The following is a 23,327-nucleotide window of genomic DNA, read 5'->3' on the forward strand; positions in this document are numbered from 1 at the left end:
AATCAGGGTGGTCTTATAGAAATTGGATAGAGTGTAGAAGGTCACATTTTGTAACACATCTCAAAACGACGCATATAACTGTACAGTAGGGTGCAATGTATGGGAAAAAATCGATTTCAAAAAGTTACCCCATGCAAAATGTTCACCACCTCGAAAGAACATCCTATGCAAAATTTCAGCTCAATCGGACTTAAGGAAGAGTGGTGCAAAGCGGTCCAAGTTTGAGTTTTTTGAAAATCGCTACTAAACTCGTTCTAGTTTAGTAGTGTATCAATTTTAGAAAGAGTTTCAGCATTGGTGAGCTCAAAATATTGTATGTGGCGGAAAGTTTTCGGTCGATTATCGGGTAACAGATAGTTTCAACCAAGTATATAATTGCGACGAATCTAGTATACTTTTCAAAACATTATAACATTACATATACTCATTCATAGAAAAAAAAAGTGTCACAGAATTCCTTACCAACAAAACCGAATAACTTTCGTATCGCGTTCCTATTTTTCTGATACTCTTAAACTGACATTAATAATAATTGGAAGATCGGATAATCCTCGGTTTTTCAAAGATTTGTCACTTCCAGTGTACAATCGAGATTCTGCTGCTGCTTGGATGAACCGGAAACTATTTCGTGAATGGTTCCAAGATCAGTTTGTTGCGGATTTCGTCAGTTTTAACCAAAACAACTACAAACTGAAACCATTTTATTAATTAGGCAAACAACTGCACTGCATACCATTCAAACTATCCGTACTAAAATTTAATAAAAAGTGTAGTTTAAACATTATATTAATATGGTTAAGATTTTATGATTTTCTACATATCCTATATTTATATTCTGGTGCCTTTTCTATAAAATTCATTTAAAAAATCCTATTCAATTAGAACGAGAAATGTGTCACCCATACCTGGGTGACGGGGCGACGAAAGTGTTAACTCGTATACTATTTTTGAGAAATATACGTAAATTTTGCTATGACAAACGCTTTGCAACAATAATTTAGAAATGTTATGTTGCATACTGTAAAAATATGTTGTATTACAGTTCATATGATAATTAAGGTAATAAATGTTTCTCTATATATTTTGCATGTCACACGAAAAAAGTGTTTGAATTAAACATACTAGATAAAATCAAAAAAGTATCTAAGTATTCTAAGTCTAGAAATTTGAAAAAAAATACATTTTTTTCTTCATATTTCTGATGTTTAGGTTTTCTAGAATATACCTTAGAAAGGACTTTTCGAAAATCCCATTATCCCAAGTTATAGTCATTTTAGTGATACGGTATCTAATCTAGTATGACTATAAAAATTAACTTCAAACGCGTTTTTCTTGAATCTGGTTTTTATAAACTGGCGTAAACGATATCTCAAGTTCTACCAAACTGAATTATGTCGAATTTATAAGAATACAATCTTTATGCATCTCTCTATCGCATGAACCAATAAAAAATAGTTTTCTAATTTTAATATTTTCTAAAAATCGGGAAACGTAATAACACACGGTTAAAACATCCTTTTTCTCTTCAAATTGCGACCATTTTTTCAAAAAACACTTTGACGTAGGATTACGTCTTCCGGGAACATATTGGGGTACAAATTGAAAATCGAAAATCGAGCACATCGTGAAAATTGTCTAATTTCAAACGCTTGTTGCTTAGTCATTTCATGATGGATTGATGAAATTTTTACGTCAATCGATTTCGGCACTCCATAACAATTTTTTATATCATTTTATATTTCATGAAACTAACTATTGAACAATTGAAAAATCTCACCCCCTATCCTAACTGAAATACCCACTTCTGATTGGTCGAAATTGACGACACATGCGGCGGGTCCCTAACAGAAGCATCAAAACCAAGCTGGCTGGGGGAATTCGGCATTACAAATACATAAAAGCTTATGCTCCCACCGAAATGTGTTCCCTAACAGAGATATCTACACCAGGCTGCCTGGGGGAAATCGGCATTGTAAATACATAAGAGTAGGAGGAAATTTTGTTGCTACCGAAATGCATTCCCTAACAGAGACATCAAAACCAAGTTGCCTGGGCGAAATCAGCATTGCAAATATATGAAAGTCGGGCATTTTTATATTGCAAGTACAGTGAGTGATGCGATTAATTCTAGTAAATAAAATATAATTTTGGAACTTTAATGTTGGTTGCTTCGTGAAATTTCATATCAATGACCGATCGTGTATTGTGAAAAATTCAGCACAAGGGTAAGTGAAAATTGTATATGGTAGCAGTTGTGTTAAAAATGACTTAATATATGAAAAGATTTATTTCAATTTTCATAAATAAAAACCAAGATGTGTTCCCGCTCGAGCACGGGTCGTTTGGTTTAAGCTTTCTGTTTTGTTGTGTTCATTTTCACCTATTGAAAGTTTATACGGCGAGTAAAATTAGAAAAGTGAAGAAATTTTAGAAAAAAATATTGCTCTACATATAGTATTAGGTGTTGTTCGTCCAATTAAAATTCGTATTGAGTTGAATAAACACTCAGAAAGTAAACACTCCACTTCAGCATCTTTTATCTGATACGCACCACCCAACGACTGTTTACCATACTTCTGTCATCATCACTCCGTAAACACTGATGGAGGTTTCTCGGTTGCAGAACTAATAATTGAAACATCAACTCAAGATTGTAGATCTCATGAGAGAATAGTTTTCTCTCTCTGTATTACATCAAGGACGCTTGTAACCGTGTCGTACGAAGCATCTGTTTTTGTCGCAAACATTAAAAGAACGGTTGGTTTGAAGCGATGAACTTATTCACCAAACAATGGAAGGAAAGTGAGATGAATCCGTTGCACAAAATGCTTTATATTATAATAGAGTAACCAAGAAATATAAAACAAAATGTTTCAGCTATAAATTAGCTGGTATGCTTGCTCGTACATGACATTATGCAGTGTTTTATTATTATATTCAGTTGAAATCTCCGTTGAAAGAAACATTTATCAATATATTACACCAAGACTTATGCTGCTGTTCGTAATATTTCTCTTGTGGTATGATTTATTAGGTAAACATTCCCTTGTTGATTGACAGATGAATTCCAGATGCTAGAATCAATTGAGTCGATATGAAAACTGGAACAAACCATATATTAGATATACAGAAAAGCTTACTATTTCTAATTGCGATTTCAATGAAGTCGATATGCGTCGGCATAAACTATGTTACTCCGAATTCATACATTTTAAATGGGAATATATGAATTTTGTTTAGAGGCTACTCGCTCCTCAGAATTTCAATATATCCACCCATCAATGATACTCATGCAGAACATCGCCTTCTCTATATTGTTGGATCAAATGGAATCACAAATTGAAAACGTTGAATATGTTTATATTAATATGAGGTTCTGGGAAGATAACATCAAAGCTTAGAATAACATCAAAGGGTCCATAAATTGTGTGTGTGTGTGTGTGTGTGTGTGTGCAAGCGTTCGAAGCAGAGTTGTAGCTATTTTTCTTCCCGCGATGTACATACGCAACTGTCCCGCGAACGCATGTTAAGTTTTCTGGTATTTTATTCTAATAATTAGTGGTAGTGACTATCAGCGATCATTTCGGCATATGATATGCACTTAAACTCATGCAAAATTAGTTTTCATTCAGCTCTACTGAAAACCAGGAACAAAAAAAAAAGAATCCGTGACTCACGTGGAGCTGAAACCTGAAACGTACCATTTCCATTACCCTTTTGATAATACGAATGTTTTTCTATAATCTAGGAGACATTTGTTGCCTAGGTTGCATTGGAACGCATGCAAAGCTTCCAGTCAGAAACGTCATCCAGTTTCTATATTTATCCAGTTTCTTCACTCCCGTGCAAGCACACACACAGAGCCAAGCGGCCCATCCGAAAAAAGGGGGCAGCATCCCTTTCTTCTGTCCAGACCGAAGGGAAGTTTGTTCCTCCCGGGAGCCATATTGCCGCTTAGCGGGACCCTCGCTTATTTCCCATTGATTTTAATTTGCGGTGATTTTAATTAATCTTTTTCTCGTTGCCAGCCTTGTTTGAGCAGAGCCCGAGCCCGGGTGTGACGACTTAACCCCGCCAATAGCTGGCGGCGTTTGCTCCATAATAAGGGGGCCTTTGTGGCGGGAAATCGCTAAGAGACGGAAGCAGGAATTTCCGGCTGCGCGTAAAATTGCGAAATGAATTCCGCTCCTTGCTCAACCCTGCCGAAGTCGAGAAAAATCCTCAATAATGTAATTATCTCATTTCGAAAGTTTATTAATCCGGCTGTGATTGCGCGTCAATTTCGCCAGCTGATGGCTGCCGGTTTTTTTTTCATTCGAATCATTCGCTCCCCGAGAGGGGACAGGAAGGGATCGTTGGGGATTATCGCAGAATGCATAATTTATTAATAGAATTTATCTCAAAGCTCGAATCCTGGTCTGGTTTTCTCGAGCCGAATGGCGTGAATTTCCTAAAACCAGTCTGTGGCTTTCATTAGCGTACAAATCGTTTGAATGTGGTAGCCATTTTCATCTGAAAATTCTATGTTTGGAGAAAGTTTTTTCTTTCTTTTATTTACTGGGATTAGAGCATTAGAACGGATGAGAAGTATGAAATTCTTGACGAAGTAAAGATGGCGCAATAATTCAAACAAGGCAGTGTCATCGTTTTTTATTTCACCAGTAACGGGATTATATCTATTATTCGAAGAAATCCAGTACTGTATTGTTTTAAAGTTCTTTCACAAGCGCTCATTAACTTCTCAAAGTGACATCTTAGGCAGGAAAAAACATCACCACAGTAAGTGCGTGTCAGAATCATTAATCATCGTTCCCGAGCTTTTGCCTCAAGGTTGGTTTGGCTTTTTCCTTTGCACTAGAAATATGGGAAAAGAATGTATGGAATGTATGGGAAAAGATCGACCCTAAAATTTCAAAAAGTTACCCTTTACAAAATGTTCATCACCTCGAAAAAACACCCTATGCACCATATAATCGGACTTAAGGGAGAATGGTGCAAAGCGGTCAAAGTTTGAGTTTATTTAAAATCGAAAAATCTACCAAGGGGGGAGTAAAGGAAATCGAGGTTTTCGGAATTTTTTTTAATGCCATATGTCTTAGAATTGCATGAAACGTCGAGATCATCTCGAAATAAAAAAATTGTCATAAATCGATACTCTGGGACATAGTTTTTTTTGAGTGCCAATAAAAAAAAATATCTCGACTTTTCACTCGAAAATTGCTGCGAAATGTTGATTTGCACGATAATATTCCCTATGCAAAACAATAGCTCATTCGAACTTCATTCATTAGTGTCGCAGACGTTAAAAATTGAGTTTTTTTTGAAAACCGAAAAATCATCGGAAATTGGGGTTTTAAAAGTTTTTTTCGGTGCCAAGTGTCTTAAAATTGTATGATACGTCGAGATTTACAGTTACCTAAAAAAATTGTCAAAAATCAACTTTTCAGACGGAAAACGACCAGCCCTAGAAAAAAAAATTTTTGATAAATTTTTTTTCGTGATAACAGTAAATTTCGACGAGCAATGCAATTTTAAAACAATTGGATCAAAATTTTTTTTTGAAAACTCCATTTAAAAATTTACAAAAAAAAACTCAATTTTTAACGTCTGCGACACTAATGAATGAAGTTCGAATGAGCTAATGTTTTGCATAGGGCATATTATCGTGCAAATCAACATTTCGCAACAAGTTCCGAATGAAAAATCGAGATAAATATTGTTATTGACACCCAAAACCATATGTTCTTCTCGTAGTCCAAAAAAACTAAGTTCCAGAGTGTCGATTTTTTACAAAAAAAAATTTCAAGATGACACTAGATCTCGACGTTACACGCAATTTTAAGACTTTTTTGGCATCAAAAAAAAATTATAGGAGGTTATGTCCAAGACACGACCGCATTGTTGACGTAGAACTACGCTGTAGTTTAATGTTTATAACTGCGAATGTTATTTTATAATGGTACGAAATTTTAGAAATAACCATTCTACCAGTTTGGTCGCCCTGAAATATTTTTTCTTGTGGAATCCTTTGACGATTATCGTTTGATGATTCATTCTTGTCCTCGCAGAACAATATATGCTCGAGATAAACGCAGTTATCATCCTTAGTGGAGAAAGTTTTGCTACGGGAAAGCAAAACCAAATCACATACAATATGCCAGGACGACATTTACTTTCTTGGTGACTAAATAAACTCTTTCTGTTAATCTCAACAACCTCGAAAAGATTAGTACTGCTTCATGATGATCAAGATTAGCCCAAATGCAATCCTAGTTGAAGGCAGTTTTGCAACTGGCACGTGAACCCAAATAAGTTAATAACTTATTATAACTTATTGAATAACTTGGTATTCCTCAAATAATTTTTTGGTGCACAACCTTAACACCTGCTTCACCATAGCGCCAGTTCAATGCATTGATGCGATGTCAAAGGCACCAACGAAGCCTTTATGATGACGGAAAACAAACAATGTCAACTGCTTCGAAAAAGGCTGAATATTTGCCTCAGCAGAGATTCATTACTAATACCCTAGCGCGAATATTTCCCTCCCGCCATCTCCCTTCCTTGTCGCCACGTTCGGATCGATGGATCTAATTGAAACGCAGTGTGATTTAGAGTTGTGTGACAAATTTCAAAACCATGATGTCTTGGATTCCTACTCCAGATATGTTCCAGAAGCGCGATTTCCAGAACTAATAAAACATGCTCATTTTATTACTTCTTTGTTTGAATCCGCAAATATTTGTGAGCAATTATTTTAGTTATGAAAGAATTAAAATCAAAGTCAAGGAACAAAATCACTGAATGTCGTTTGGAAGACACGCTTCACATCGCTATTGGTGGGACCAGAATGCCGCGCTATGCGTCGCGTTGCGACAATTGTGATTTGACACTTCGTTTTAAATATGTGTGTTTCTATTTAGTCGAACACAATAATGCGTTGCGTCATTAGCATCGTTGTACTAAACGCTAACATTTGTTCTAAACTGCTTGCGCCGAATTCGCGATGACAGTGGCATGGTGTCGACGTCTGGTGGCAACTTCAAATTAGGGCCATAATTTGGGTTCCAAACTCATTAGTGTAATCTCTATCAGATTAGAAGACACGAAACCGGTTTTTAAATTCTAAAATTTGAATGAAAATTTTCACATCATGTTATTTGATTACTTGAAAAACGTGTTTCTGACTTTCATTCAACCATATGGCTAAACAATTCCAACATTGTTGCTGAATTTTTTCATCATAATATAGAGTTGTCTTCATGAACAATTTCCGTATGTGAGTTTTTCACCACCTGCAAACAAAAATGTTATCATTTAAATAGAATACTAGTTTGATATAGAAAAGTTAATTTTCATTCATAATTTAAATTTTGAAAACGTGTTCATTCCGACAGAAAATCAGCTATTCTCTCACTCTCCCCTAAACTAGTAAACGAAATTCAATGCCGCCAGCGCGGATATGTCAATGTGTTGCTTTTAAAAACATTCACCTGATCCGTGGACACAACAAGAATAAGATTTTCATACGAACTTTATTTTGTTTTTTTTTTACATGAAAAGTGGTGACGCGAATGCTAGATTGTGACTGCAAATCAAGAAACTTCTCTCTCACCAAGTTTCGTGGTCCCATCGATACTTGTTCTGTTTCCTAGCAACGATAAAGTTCGGTCTGTACGTGAAGCACGTGGCAACTGTCACGTTATTTAAATGCGGGAAACCGGCAAAACAGATCTACGAGTTGCTTCAACGCAATCCTCTTCGGAAACAAAAGTGTCTATCAGTCGAAATTGATTGGTGCGTACATCGATGTGTGTCATTTATTGACGGCCAGATTGCTTCAATTCAATATGTTTGGAACGATGCAAAAAATTTCTGGAATGGTTAAAAAACGAGACTGACAACAAACCTGCCAGACCTCATCTCCCCAAATTACGTGCCTGTGGATGTTCTCATTAGAATTACCAATCGTTAAAGAATTATATCGAGAAGCTGCAGCGATTGACGATTGGCCTTAGTGTTTTCGACTCTGCGTGAAGAAGCGAATAAATTTGCCAAAAATGTTAATTCTGGACACTTTTATACCTTCAATAAATGTTTTGGGTTTTTATCTTATTTTGTTCTCGAGTTATGAGTTTCACAGGTATAGAATTGAATTCTTTCTAATTTAAAATAAAAAGTAAGTCAAAGAAGTACCAGTTAAATACGTATATTTCACATTTCATTATGAAAAGTAGTAAGAAAAAAATCATTGCGGCCCGCGGTTATATATAAAAAACTTTAGTGCGGCCCGCACCGTGTCTATACCTGGCTACCACTGCTCTAGGCAAATATTCCCCTTCGTTCTTCTTCTTTTCCTTTGATCACGGAGACATTAAATCTTATGATTTCCCCTTCGTTGCTCGTCGATATGTTGCCCGTTATTGACAGCTCTGTTCAGGAAAGTACACAAATGAACAGAACAAATGTATGGGAAAATGGAAACGCTTATAGTTTTCATGAATTTTAACCATTTACACACCATGGGATTGTAATGTATAGCATATCAAACAAATCTTAGGGAATTTCCGATTCGTTTGGTATGTGAATCGCCAGAATTCGTTCGCGGCGAAAATAGTTATGAACGTTAACTTTATTTCATAAAAACGTGACATGTTTTTTGATTTGGCGCACTTACTGAAGGACGTAGTTCTACGTCAAAATTTCGAAAACTTCGATTCTCCTTACTCCTCCCTTGGGTGATTTTTCGATTTTCAAAAAACTCAAACTTTGACCGCTTTGCGCCACCTTCCCTTAAGTCCGATTGAGCTGAAATTTGGCATAGGGTGTTTTTCGAGGTGGTGAACATTTTTTATGGGGTAACTTTTTGAAATTCGAGATGACCATTTTTATTGGCACCCTAATGCTTTCCCACCAAACGCCCACAACCGACGGGAAACAGTGTTTTGCGATTAACGTGCAGTGAAAACTATATTGTTACATTTTTTTTCAGCTGTTTCAATAGTTTTTTTTATCAATGGTCAATATCTGTTCTTCCTCATGTAAGGATTATGTTCACTAAAGTTGGAGTCGATTCGTTGCCTGGTTTTTACGGTCTTATGAAGGGTTAACGATTGAATGTTGTCTTCATCGAAGATTTTCTTTGTTCCGTCCAGAGTAAATTGTAACTTTTTCAATTTTATAGCATCTATACCGATAGCTCCCACAATGTGTATTTCTTATAGAATACAATTATTCAGCCCACAATTTAAAATGCAAATTTGATACCTCTTACAATGTTTATTCAAAACAGGCAGCCCCCCACACAAGGAGCTGCTTCGCGGAATCCGAACAAAGTTTCCCCTCACTCTTTTCTGATGTTGCTTGCAAACAAATTTTATCTTTCACAAACTGAAACGGCGTCACTCTCTTCGAGAGACTAATCACGAACGCAGGCATACATACGTGTACACACACATACTCTTGGCAAATTTATTTCCACCGGGGTGATAGATTGTGTTCTCAATCTTTCTGTTTTCTAATTCCGTTTCGCTATCTGGCCGTGGAGTGCCGCAGTGGAAAATTTATGCGATTACTGCCTTAATTTTTCTTCCTGAAAAGTTTTTTTTTCATTCTTTCTCAACGCTTGTACGAGTTTGTCGTTTTGCTGTCACATCTACATTTCGTTTTACGAACGATTTATTTAATTATATCACGTTCGTTAGGTTTTTTTGTTCGGTATGTCTCTTGTCACATTCTCGTTTCCCGACAAAACAAAGGACCTTCAGAGGAAGCGAGAAAAACCAAAGAGATGTTAGTCAACCGAAAACCACACTGGAAAACAAGAACTTTTTTCTCTGATTCATTTCACACAAACACATTTTTGATTCTCCAGTAAATGGTCTTCCTATGTTCGTCTTTTCTCAAATTTATGGCTACAAAGCGAGCTTTGTTGGAGCACTCTTGTCAACGGATGAGTGGAAATATAATTTCTCACGGAGGGAGCATCCCTCTCGCCTCACAAATGATAACGCGTTTTTAGCGCAGAAAGCGTACATACGATTTTCCAGTCGGTGCCAAGACTGGCACTAATGACGTCGAGGGTTTTTCTTTCTACGAATCCTACACTCCGATCTTGATCAGAAGCAGTGCTGTCGTAGGGACACAAATGAAATTATTTCCTGCCTCTTTGGTAAATTTATTCGATTTGGACTCTGCTCGTAAGCTTGGCTTGGTGATAGATAAGGTAGACAAAGGAATACTAGTGTCCGAGTTAGAAATGCACATTTGAGTTAAATGTGGTATGTGGGTGAGTTATAATGTACTCGGATGGAAAGACAATTTGATTAATTTATATTTTTCCGCATTCTTGGCTTTGTTCTCGGCAACGGTTCGCATTTGATAAATATTAGCATAAGAATCTGGTACATTCGGTTTACATTCATTACTTCGCAAATGATGCAATCGTAGAAGAGTAAAAAAAAACAAAAATGGTCTGAGCCTAGAGGCACGGACGGAAACTTGACGTAGAACTTTAAGGAGATTTTGGAACTGTTCAGAATTCCGTAAATTTAAATCATTCAATACCCAAAATTTTGGCTCTAGAAAAACCATTTGATATACAGGTCGGACTCGATTATATAAAGACTCGATTATATACAATTTTGGACTCGATCATATACAGTTTGGAATTTTTTTTTTCATTTCAAATATGACTTGTTTCGAGAAAAAATGTAACCTTTGAACGTTAATGTGAAATTTAAGTGGCTATTATACAGTGTGGTAAAAATCGTGATTGTCGATGGTTTTGCTTGAATTTGCACCAATAATTGCTTATATCGATATTGCAGCGAAATTAAGAAAGATAGAAGATGGGTGTCAAAGAACAAATTGTTAAGTGGTTTGAGAACTTTAATTTGATTGATAGAAACAATAAAGTTTAATATAAATTTGTGGGATAAAATTAATAGTCGCACATTGAAAAATACTAACTTTGAAATTTTCACTTCCAAAACAATTATTTAAATCCACTAATTTAGATGCTCCACTACCTTATCCTGTACTAAATTTTCTCATCTTTCAAATGAAGGCAACAGAATTGGCTTACGCAGTGTATTTTTTAGTGTAGAGTCAGTTTGAGGCAACAGAGTCCCAAACAAAAAAAAAGTTCTATAACTTGAAATTCTAACATATGCGAAGAAGGATATTTTTCATCAAATTTGATCATCTATACCCTTCTGAGAGATTCTGGAAAAAAATATTTTTTTCATGTGAGAAAGGGAATTTAAGGGAATGAATCGAAAATTAAATTCTTCTTTTGTTTGAATAAACGAAAAATATATGTAAAAAAAAAACGAATGAAAAAAGTGATTTTTTTTTCACTCGATTATATACAGGATTCGATTATATACATTGAAAAGAAATCTGAGCCTGTATATAATCGAATCCGCGATGTATAAACTAAAGTGACCTTCAAACGGATTGTGAGAGTTGTAGTGGCAGAAAGAATCCGGAATCATTAAGTATTAATCCTGTCTATTTTGGATAGTAAACTGTTGCAAGAATCAGATAGACACATATTCCAATATCAACATGAAACACTTGACATTCTTTGGTTTACTTGTATCGAAGTTCATAAATGTACATAAACATCCTTATTAATAGAACCAACCCTACAGATATAATAATAGTTCGGATTTTTCTTCAGTTTATATAATTTAGCTGAATACGAGAAGAAGGCATCATCTTAGAGTGCATTCTTAAACCTAAGTTAAAATATCCTTTCGGCGATATTATCCTTGTCTGGAACATTGCCTGTGGAGACTCGTAATAAGTATACTGACAGGAGATGCGGATTAGATATCCCATGACCGTGAGAACTCCTTCGTGAAGTTTGTGAGGATTCTGTAGTGAACTGATCCCAACGAGTGCTGTTTATTTTTAGGGAAGGGAGAGAGGAATGAACAATTTGGGGAAACGTAGTTGGCTATATAAAATTATTAGTACTTTAAAAAAAAACATCCATAACTTCCCGAAACTTCCAAGTCATTTCCTCTCCTTTGATTCTGATATGCGATTACCATCGGCAAATGTAGAACAATTCTTAATATACATCAACTCACCTTGTCCGTCACGAAAAAACATGTGATAACGAATAAGAAGGCTAGATCATGGAGAGACGGACAACGCAGTTCACTTTGATGAACGGCTCAGTCGCAAACCGTTTGCCTAAGTAAACCAGTTTTTTTATCCGTTTTTGAACATGAATGTTAGCTGGAACTTAATATAAAGCTATCTCCCAGCTTTATAGTAGTTCAATCGGGGAATAGATCCCGTAACGACATTTTTCAATTTTTACAAACATTCTAGTAATGGTTATCACGATAACACGTACACTAGGGTGCCAATGAACGTATGGGAAAAAAACGACCCTAAAATTTCAAAAAGTTACCGTACTTTTTTCGGAGTACGAGACGAAACATACGGTTTTAAGTTCCAATATAAATAATTATCTCGATTTTTCATTCGGAACTTGTTGCGAAATGTTGATTTGCACGATAATATACCCTTTGCAAAATATTAGCTCATTCGAATTTCATTTATTAGTGTTGCAGACGTTAAAATTTTAGTTTTTTGAAAACCGAAAAATCACCGGAAATCGGGGTTTTCAAAAATTTTGTTCCATGCCAAATGTCTTAAAATTGCATGACACATCAAGATTTACAGTTATATCAAAATTTTTGTTATTTTTGTTAAACATCGACTTTTCAGACGGGAAACGACCAAGTGCCAAACAATCTTTGTTTAATTTTTTTTTATCGAGATAACAGTAAATCTCGACGAGTAATGCGTTTTTAAGACATTTGGTACCAACAATTTTTTTTGAAAACTTCGATTTTCGGTGATTTTTTGTTTTTCAAAAAAAAAATTCAAAACTTTACGTCTGTGACACTAATAAATGAAGTTCGAATGAGCTAATATTTTCCAAAGGGTATATTATCGTGCAAATCAACATTTCGCAACAACTTCCGAATGAAAAATCGAGATAACTATTTTGATTGGTACCCAAAACCATACGTTTTGTTTCGTATTCCGAAAATAAAATAAGTTCCAAAGTGTTGATTTTTGACAAAAAAAAATTTCGGGATGAATCGAAGTTACGAATCGTTCATTCTGAGAGTCGCGTAGGATTTTATACTTCTGGTACGATTTGCGATTGAATGCTCCTCTAATTTATTCCAACCTTCGAAAAATCGGCTAGAAAAAACGGCTGAACGTATCAAGATGAAACGTTCACAGATGTTTAGGGAATACACTGGGCTGAAAATTTGCCTGCAAACATCAGAACTTATTGTGATATTTGCACAACTACAGTGAATTTTGTCAAACACAATGAAAATCCTGTTTTTGGCACTTTTTTTGTAATCTATGCAAAAAATTTTAATAATTTTTTTTCGTCGAAGTAACAAATTACCCATGTGCAGAATTTATTGGAGTTTTCAAAACTGCCTTTCGATTTGCGGTGCGATGGTTGCTTATTGAATTATTCATCATCAAAGACGAAGGGGTGATTTTTCATTCAAACTGACAGAGACGTTGTTGGAACCAAAAAAAAAAGCTGATTGATGAGGTTAATTGGATTTGATGTTGATTTGGTTGGTAAAAAATTGTGTTAGTCCAGAATATTCTTGTAAAAATAAAGAAAAATCGATTTTTCATTTCTTCCCGATATTGTTGCCCACTACACCTACACACACCAAGATAAAAATATATACGAAAAATATTCTAATACCTGAAAGTTGTAGCTTCAAAATGATGCACCTTCCATCGATATGCGTTGATTGTTCACGAAGATACAGCATGTCAAAAATCAGTTAAAATTTTCGACTTCGCACTCTGTTCCTCTAATTTTGTTGTCGAGTGTATTTTGCATAGGGTGTTTTTTCGAGGTGGTGGACATTTTTTATGAGATAACTTTTCGAAATTAGAGATGACCATTTTCATTGGCACCCTAACATACACGCAATAGGCCAAACAATGGATTGAAACAACGAAGAAACATTTTTTTTTCAATTTGCATCCGCACTAGAAAATTATTTGTTCACCTCATTCAAGGATTGTCTCATCTTCCTCTGGAATTTTTTTTCTGCAGCAATTCACTGATGAGTGATTCTACTGCAGATTGCTCACCCAAAACAAGGATTATATCCTCTTTTGCGAACAAAAACTTGATGGGTCAGCAGAATGTGTAGATCCTGGACAGGTACGTTGACAAAAAGGTTTCTCCTGTTACAACCTCATTTATTTTGATTGGCACTATCCCAATAAAGAACAAGAATTCATCTGTTGCATTTTCATTAGGAAAATGTTGTTTGTAAGTACTGTGTACAGATTTGCCGTCCATGCCCCATTTACAGATCAATTTCGCTTAGTTAAGAGCAAGGTTTCAACAATATCGTTAACTGTTGAGTTAACCAGCTCCTGAATGTCCACCATTGCTGATGCATCCGAAACCGAAATGTTTTTCGGGATGATTTTATTCTTTGCTTGTTTTAGGGCATACAGACTTGGAAAGCAAACTTTATGTAAATTGTTCGCCACCTCTCGAAGCACAATATATTTCCGGTTCGTCAGACCCAAGTCTACTAAAAGAGCCAGTACTTGAGCAAGCATTAAGGTCTTGTTGCTATCTTCATTCAGTAGAGTTGAATTCCAAGAAATGTGTGCAGCAAAGGCTAGATCTTCTGGGGCGTTATTAGAAACTAGTTCTGCTACTCACCGTCTTTTTGTTTTGGTCTAATATTTGTTGTTAATTATAAAAAAAATATGGTACAAAATATATTATACTATTTTTACGATTGTTAATAATAGAACAAATTGTTTGGGTCAATAAAAATTCTTAAGTTTATTGTGACTGTACCGCCAATAACAGATTGAAAATGCGAATGACGGCGACCCCAAAGTGTACCAATTACCTAGTCACGTCAAAACCCTCACACTCATTTGGTACTCTGCCTGCTGGGAGGGTGAAGGAAGAGCCCATTTCCCTGTCAAAAATACCATCATTCGTCGATTAGGTCTTGCTGTGGTTTACCGGATCACATCCCACTCTTGTCGTCGTCGTGTTGCGCTCGCTCTAAAGGCTAACCCATCGAAGGTGTTGTTCTGCGCTTAATCCCTACACATTTCTGCCAAACTCTGCGGTTCATATACTCACTAACGAACGAGCATGAAGCCACTCTCCGCCCCGTTATTACCGACATCCGCGTACAGATCCTCGTCGTACGTGATTAGCTTCGGATGCATCGTGAGAGGATTCGGAAGGACCAATATTTTGACTGTCGAACCAAACTGACTGAGATTATTTTCCCCAACATCACTCCGCTTAGGGAACCATTAGTTGCTACTCCCAGCTCGGAGAAGGAACACACGAGGCGGCGCCCTCAAAATTTGCTGAAACGTCACCTTCCGGCTGCAGCTGCTGCTCCGTCTCGCTTATCTCCGTCGTCTTCTGCATTGTGTGGGAAACAAATGACTGTACATTAGCAAGGACGAAGCAAGTTGTGCTCCCAAAGTGTTCCCCATTCGAGAATGGAACGGGCAGACCAAGCATGACCACCGTCACTAACGTAAATATTAGCCGCTTGGGTTGGGGCTAGCATCCTGACATCCAAATGAGAGGGATGTCTGTTTCCGACAGAGTCAGATCCTGAGGGCAACGAAAAAATCGATACGAAATTTAGTGTTTATAGGATTGTTTTTGGGGTTATTTAAGAGGATTATAAACGGGATAGTCGTTTCCAGGAACCTGTTTTGATCAAAGGATGGAGTGTTCTCGGAATGTAAATGTTCTTGATTGACTATTCATTCTATATGTTTGAAGGGTAGTGTCAAAAGATAATCGAGAGGTGATGTCATTCACAGCTATATAAACCATTTCTCTGATCGGTTGTCATAAAAATCTCCAGCTTCCCCTTTCGTACCGAAGCATCATTCGCTACAAACAACGTTTCGGATGAATCGACATCGATTGTTTTTCTCCAATTCACGGTTCCCGAAATCGGCCCTTAAAAATAATAACGTGATTGATATTTATGTTCCCATCACCGACAGCCTATCATAACAATAACATGCTGCCGACAGCGAAGGGTTCAAATCTGGCTACAAATTGGCTTCCCGTCACGTGAATCCGCACAAGTAACTCAAAACCAAGCCAACATCTTAGCAATGATTTATCGAAAAGAAACGGCAAATGTGGGCGAATAAACGGCAACCCTTCGTTGATTGAATTTAGAGCCCCGAAAAGAGGGGCCCATCGTCGGTCGAAAATTATGTTTTTCAACAAGTTTGCTCACATGTCCGTTACGACACCGACACACGGACAAAATGGTCCTGGTTGTATAGCTGAATCATTCCGATTCTTCGGGCTGAATATTTGACGTCCTTTTTTCATGGGGAGGTTTTATATATTGCTTTTCGGCTTCCAGCATTTGAACTGGGACGAAGTTTCAATTTTTCCGTCGATAGCCAATTTTCCCTGGGCCGGGATCACGTGCCACGACCAAATGTTATTCGTCCTCGGGGAGTGTTCAGACGGTGGCATGAATTCAAAATTCACCCAAGTACCTCGTTCGAGGTCTTCAATAATGTCTGCTACTTTATGACAGACACGAGCAAAAATGGGTCGGAAGGGTGCAAACTCGAGAGTGGTTGGGTTGATCGGAACAATTGAGAGTGAAAGTGGTTGGGACTTCCAGATATAGTTGATATGTTCTGTTGCGTGTCGTTCTGTCATCAAGAAATAAACTGCGGGCTTAGGAACAAGCCGCATCGGCACATCGTGTAGCAACAAGATTCTCTAATTTCTCGTTTACAAATCCTCTGTAACCATCAGCCAACAATGTCAGCTTGAACTGTTACGCTGCTGGTGGATGCAATTGAAATTCATCGTTGAGTCTGAATGTTCAATCATTTTGATTTTTAAGCACTGTACTCTGTGTTTCTAAGCTTCATGTAAATATCCACAATGTCATTCATGTCGAATGCGTTAAGTGCATTCCTTTTCGCAAACAAAAAGCGTCTAGTTGTCGAAATGAACATTTACAAGCGCAGAATAGGTCGTATTTTGCGTAAGGATTAATAGCTTGGTATGTACATTAGATTTGTGAGCCATTTATTGACACTCATACTGAAACGAATACAATTGGAACGATGCAAACGAAAACTGCTACTCGCGATCTTCCTCTAGCAAAAATCCGTGCAGCGATTTACGATGGGTCCAATCGTTTACGACTCAGCGTGAAGAAGAGGGGGAACCATTTTGAATAATTTTTACAAAAATCTTGATTCTAGATATTTTTATACTTTCAATAAACATTTTAGCCTTTTATATCATTTTGTTCTCGAGTTATGAATTTTCAAAAATTTTCAAAGGATTGATAGAACTTATGGCTATACATACCAGGTAAAATGTAAAAAATTCTAGTGTTAGATTTAGTTATTACTGTATTGTTAGTCTTAATTATATAAAAATTAAGTTATATTTTAGGATGAAATTTCACTCTGTAAACGTTAGATAAAAAGTAATTGAGCCTGATTAATAAACTTTTTTGGAAAATGTCTGAAATGTCTGAAAATATTTAAAATGTCTGAATTTTTGTGATATCAAAAACACGACATTGTTTCCCTAGAGCCAAAACACGATATTGTTTCCCTAGATGCGGGATTCGATTCAGCTTCCGCCCTTGATTTAAAAACTGCGTGCAGGATGGAAGACAAAAGAAGAAGTTTGATTTAGGACACCCATATTGAAAATCCGGCATGATCAGTCACTAATCGTGAAATCGCTGAAAATGGTTAAATCGACCTGTATGATGTGGACACTTCGTAGTGCAGAAGTTGAAGGTATTGCGAACAATTAAGGCAAACCCGGGACGACGACACAATCGAGAACACATTTTTAACCAAAGTACCATCCGGATAATCCGTATGCGAGAAGGATATCGTAAAATCCGTGCCTACAAGCAACCAAACAGAATAATGCTGAAGCAAAATTTGGTGGCCAGAAGACGCGCTCGAAAGTTGTACGACAAGGTTTTAGTACGAAGTACGAAGAATGATAGATGATAGATAGAGCTGATAGATGTCCCCAATAAAGGGCTTGGCCGGGTAAGGGAGTAAAAAGTGCCCCCAAACCAAATATTGTAGAGGATATTAAATAAGAAATTTTTGCGGTTTTCTTGATATATAGTGAGAAACGTACTTTTTCATTTATTTCACACCATCCTCAAAAGCTTCGAGATAAAAATTTGAAAAAAATACTGAATGTGCATCTCACTACTGTGTATCAAGAAAAATTATCATAAAAAAAAAATTCATCAAAAATTGAAGTACTAAAAAAAATATTGAAATTTTGAATTTTTTTTTTGATATAGAGATTTAGTACTACTCTAATTCATATTTAAATGTGTTCCTAGATATTTTTGATTTTTTTCAGTTTTTTTTTCAGTGTTGCGCGGTACAAAAAAATATTTTTTCTTCATATTTTCGAAGGGTCTTGTTGGGTATGGGAGTAGAAAGTGCCCCCAAACCAATTCCGAGTGGATTGGTCGTGAAAACTCTCGTGTATTATTCTCACGAAAACAAAATAGAATTATGAATCAAACTTCATTAGGTGCTTTTGCAAAGCCACGCAAACTCAACAGTCCTTTTGTAGACCACCAACCAAGTTCGAAATAGTTGAATTTCGTGTTAATAACAATTTCATACTGATACTCATCCACTCACAGGCTAACGAGGAAAACTTCCAGCAATCTTTAAAAATATTAATTCACTAGCTGACCCGGCAAACTTCGTCCCGCTCAAAATTTATTTTTCGTTTTCACATTCACGTTTTCTTACTAGGCGCACGCAGGGTCCAATCGCAGAACTGTTCATTGATTGATATTCTAATCTACCCTATGAAATTACATTTTACTATAAATTTCCTAGTACTTGTACCAAAACTCTTCATTATAATATCAGATTATTTTCAGACCCAATTTTCGAAGATTTTTCAACCACTTGCAAATAACATGTTTCTCCGTTACATGGAATAAATGTTTGATACAGAAAATATGATAGAATAAAGACAATCCTAAATCGGACAAATCCTTTCTCGAGTTTTGCTATTATCAACACATTCGGTGATCCATTTTTATGTAGATAGAAGAAGATGTAGGAGTGCGTTTTATCACATTAATTTCCACTCTCGAACAAACATCAATTTCGTTAGCGCAAATATCAAATGGACTAACAACGTTTGTCACTTTGTAATTGTAGAACATATGCGAATTTGAATTTTCCTAATTTTCCCATTTTATTCAGAGTTTTCCGAAAATTCACAATTGTCATGTTTGGTTGAAATTTGTGTATAATGTTTACTGGACTGCCTCTCCATTTCAGAGGAGAGAGGGGTGTCATACCATCATAGAAACATTTCTCGTATCCAAAAACTTTCATATCCAAAGTTTGGCTCCATTTGTTTGATTAGTTCTCGAGTTATGTAGAAATTTGTGTTTCATTTGTATGGCAGCCCCCTTGCTTCCAGAGAGGGGGAAGGATGGTCAAACCACCATTCAAACAATTATTGCTATCTTAATTCTCTATATGCCAAATTGGTTTCTGTTTGCTTGATTAGTTAATGAGTTATGCAGAATTTTTTTTCACTTGAATGGCAGTCCTCCACTTAGAGAGGAGGGAAGGGGTATGTAATCAACATAGAAACATTTATTGCACCCTAAAACCTCCACATGCCAAATTTGGCTCGATCTGCTTGATTGGTTCTCGAGTTATGCAGAAATTTTTGTTTCATTTCTATGGTAGCCTCCCCTTAGAGAGTGGGGAGGAGTGTCAAACCACCATGGAGACGTTTATCGATCCATAAAATCTCTATATGCTAAGTTTGACTCCATTTGTTTGATTTGTTCTGGAGTTATTCAGTCCCCCCCCTCTCTTGAGAGAGGGAGAGGGGTGTCAAACCACCATAGAAACATTTATTGCCCCCTAAAACATCCACATGCCAAATTTGACTCTATTTGCTTGATTAGTTCTTAAGTTATGCAGAGATTTATGCTTCATTCGTATGGCAGCCCTCCTCTTAGAGAGGGGGAGGAGTGTCTATTCATCATAGAAACGTTTATTGTCACCTTAAACCTCCACATGTAAAAAAATAGCAGAATTCTATGTGTAATGTCAATTCATGTAAGGAAGTAAACAAAACCTTACCAAAATGGTAAAAGTTATTAATTACTTGATAGAGTAATAGTTAATTTATAATTCTTTGAAATTACGGTAATAGTTTTTGATGAAATAGTCCAGAAATAGAGACAAGTTTTTAAATATGCACTGCTATTGAAAAGCTAATATGATTTCATGTTCTACAAAAGTTGTCATTTATTTTATAATCGAAATAAAAATATATTAACCTTACAGATCCCGAAACCAAAATAATACTGCGTTGCCTAGAATATTTTCTGAATGGCAATTTCCGGAATGCAAGCCGGAAGAAAGACGAAAAATTACCGAGACAGAGCAGAAATTGCCTTACCAAGAAGACAAAGTAAAAAGAAGTCACAGGAGGGTTGTGTCCGAGACACGACCGCATAGTTGACGTAGGACTATCTGTTGATTTTGGATATATTTGAAGAATTACATCATTAAACTCTTTGATAATGATTTGGTGGCCTTCTAAAAAGGGCTGTTTTGTTGGATTGATGGGTATTGTTTGTTCACTCCACCAGTGTTCACGGAGTGATGATGACAGAAGCATGGTAAACGGTCGTTGGATGGTGCGTATCAGATAAAAGATACTGAAGTGGAACGAGATATGACGAAAACCGCCTTCTGTAATCCTAGACGAGATGCCTCCTGTGTTATGTTTGGATGAAATAAAACTCACCAATGTAATATAAGATAATTACCAATACCGAATACAATTATTACTATTTGTCATCATTGAAAACATGTTACTTTAATATAGAGAAAACATATTTGAAATGGAAAAGGTAATTTTCTTTTATAATGTTTACTTTCTGAGTGTTTATTCAACTTAATGCGAATTTTAATTGGACTAACAACACATAATACTATATGTAGAGCAATCACTTTCTAATATTTCCTCACTTTTCTAATTTTTCTCGCCGTATAAACTTTCATTGGGTGAAAATGAACACAACAAAGCAGACAGCTTAAACCAAACGACCCGTTCTCGAGCGGGAACACACCTTGGTTTTTATTTATGAAAATTTAAATAAATCTTTTCATATATCAAGTCATTTTTAACACAACTGCTACCATATACTATTTCACACTTACACTTGTGCTAAATTTTTCACAATACACGATCGGTCATTGATATGAAATTTCACGAAGCAACCAACATTAAAGTTTCAAATTTATATTTTATTTGCTAGAATTAAGCGCATCACTCACCTTACTTGCAATATAAAAATTCCCCTGACTTTCATATATTTGCAATGCCGATTTTCCCCGGGCGTCTTGGTTTTGATGTTTCTGTTAGGGGATACATTTCGGTAGGAACAAAAGTTCCCCCTACTTTCTGGAATTCGCAATGCCGATTTCCCCCAGGCAGCTTGGTTTTGATGTCTCTGTTAGGGAATACATTTTGGTAGCAACAAACATTACCCCTACTCTCATGTATTCGCAATACCGATTTCCCCCAGGCAGCTTGGTTTTGATGTCTCTGTTAGATAGTTAGTTCGTTAGATAGTTAGATAGTTAGTTCGATAGTTAGTTTCATGACATATATTATTTTCTTCAGTATAAAAAATTGGTTCTGGATTGTTCTGGTTCGATTGACGCAAAAATTTCATCAATCCATCTTGAAATGACTGAGCAATAAGCGTTTGAAACTGGACAATTTGCACGATGTGCTCGATTTTCGATTTTAAATTTGTACCCCAATATATTCCCGAAAGACGTAATCCTACGTCAAAAAAGACTGGTGGTTAATGTCGGGGATATTATCGGAAATACGCAGGCTACACCAAGGGCTGTTGATTGGAATTACTTATCGAATATCTTAGTAGTTTTTTTTGGTATTAGCACAATTACATCTCCAACGAAGTCAATTTTTAATCATTCAATTGTCTATCTCAAGAAAAATAAAATGTTATTTATCGTTCTAGTTACGTAGAAATATTTCCTATCAATCGATGTAAACATCCTTGCGATCTATGAATCATTCGAAATCTTTTATATTTTTCCTACATGTTCAGTGTGGTAAATGTGTGGTAAATGTCAAATGTCAACGATTTTATGTCAATTACTTGTTAAGACGAAATCGAAGCTATTGTAATCTAAGATATAAAAATAATAAATTCCAAAATATAATTCATCAACCCCCTTGTCTCAAGCATAAACACAATATAGCAGTGTTGTACTCATCGAAGCAATAAATAAAACAACGCTAAGCCTGCTAGCAAAATGTAAGACCCGTGTAACCATAGTTTTCTTACGCTTCGGCCGTGTAAATGTGCAGCCGAGGCTTACCGCATGAATCTAAATAATCGTCATACGTTAGTGGAATTATCCTTAACACACCGTGCCCTCTCCCGAAATACCGCCGTCGCCGCAAGTGATCCCGTACCCAACTCGTACGGACTCGAATCCATGGGAATCCTTGCCTCCAGCCTAGTAGGAGCTGGTGCGCTCAAACAACATGATAAATGATAATAGCTGCCGTGTTTCCCTCTCCCCTTCTGTATCGATGTCGGCAAGCAGTGACTAGAAAAGAAATATGGAAAACACACCGAAACACTTCCGTGCATTAGCCGCTGCCGGTGGCAAGCAGAGGCCTCATAATGGGGAAGGGCGACCATGATGACGGCCAACGGGGCAATGACTCGCAATGGCCGCATTGAAGATACCAAATTAGCAAATGCGGAAAACCTGACAGTAGCGCTGCTTTCGGGTATGAAAAATAGATGTCTCTTGTTAAGCTGAAACGTTGACCACAATCGTGCGAAGATTCTACCGCTTGCCAAAGGTTCCACAACATCCAATTCACTTACGAAACGGTCAAGGGTTTCGAGCCGGCTATAGGGTGAAGGCTGCTGGAGTAATACTTAACGGCAAGTTAGGATTATCTAACGGGTCTTATGAAGCTTTTGTTTTAGAGACGAGCGGAGATAAATTCTGGCGAAAATCTAAGGATAAATGCTGCCAGTGTTCAGGATTTGGCAATAAATAAAATGTTTGCCAGAGAAAATATGACCTCAGATAGCATCAGCGATAGCCGAACGATGTGATATGTGTTGGCTTTATGGGTGTTCTAAATGTTGTTTTTT

The 23,327-nt window shown here is 36.5% G+C and overlaps 1 protein-coding gene across 6 annotated transcripts in view; it reads left to right on the top strand.

Annotated features, from left to right (window-relative positions):
- The window catches only part of LOC129765356 (hemicentin-2-like), a 958,618-nt gene that overhangs the window by 48,288 nt on the left and 887,003 nt on the right, over window positions 1–23,327 (top strand). The window lies entirely within an intron of this gene.

The sequence above is a fragment of the Toxorhynchites rutilus genome, chromosome 2, assembly GCF_029784135.1.
Source record: "Toxorhynchites rutilus septentrionalis strain SRP chromosome 2, ASM2978413v1, whole genome shotgun sequence".
Lineage (NCBI taxonomy): Eukaryota > Metazoa > Arthropoda > Insecta > Diptera > Culicidae > Toxorhynchites > Toxorhynchites rutilus.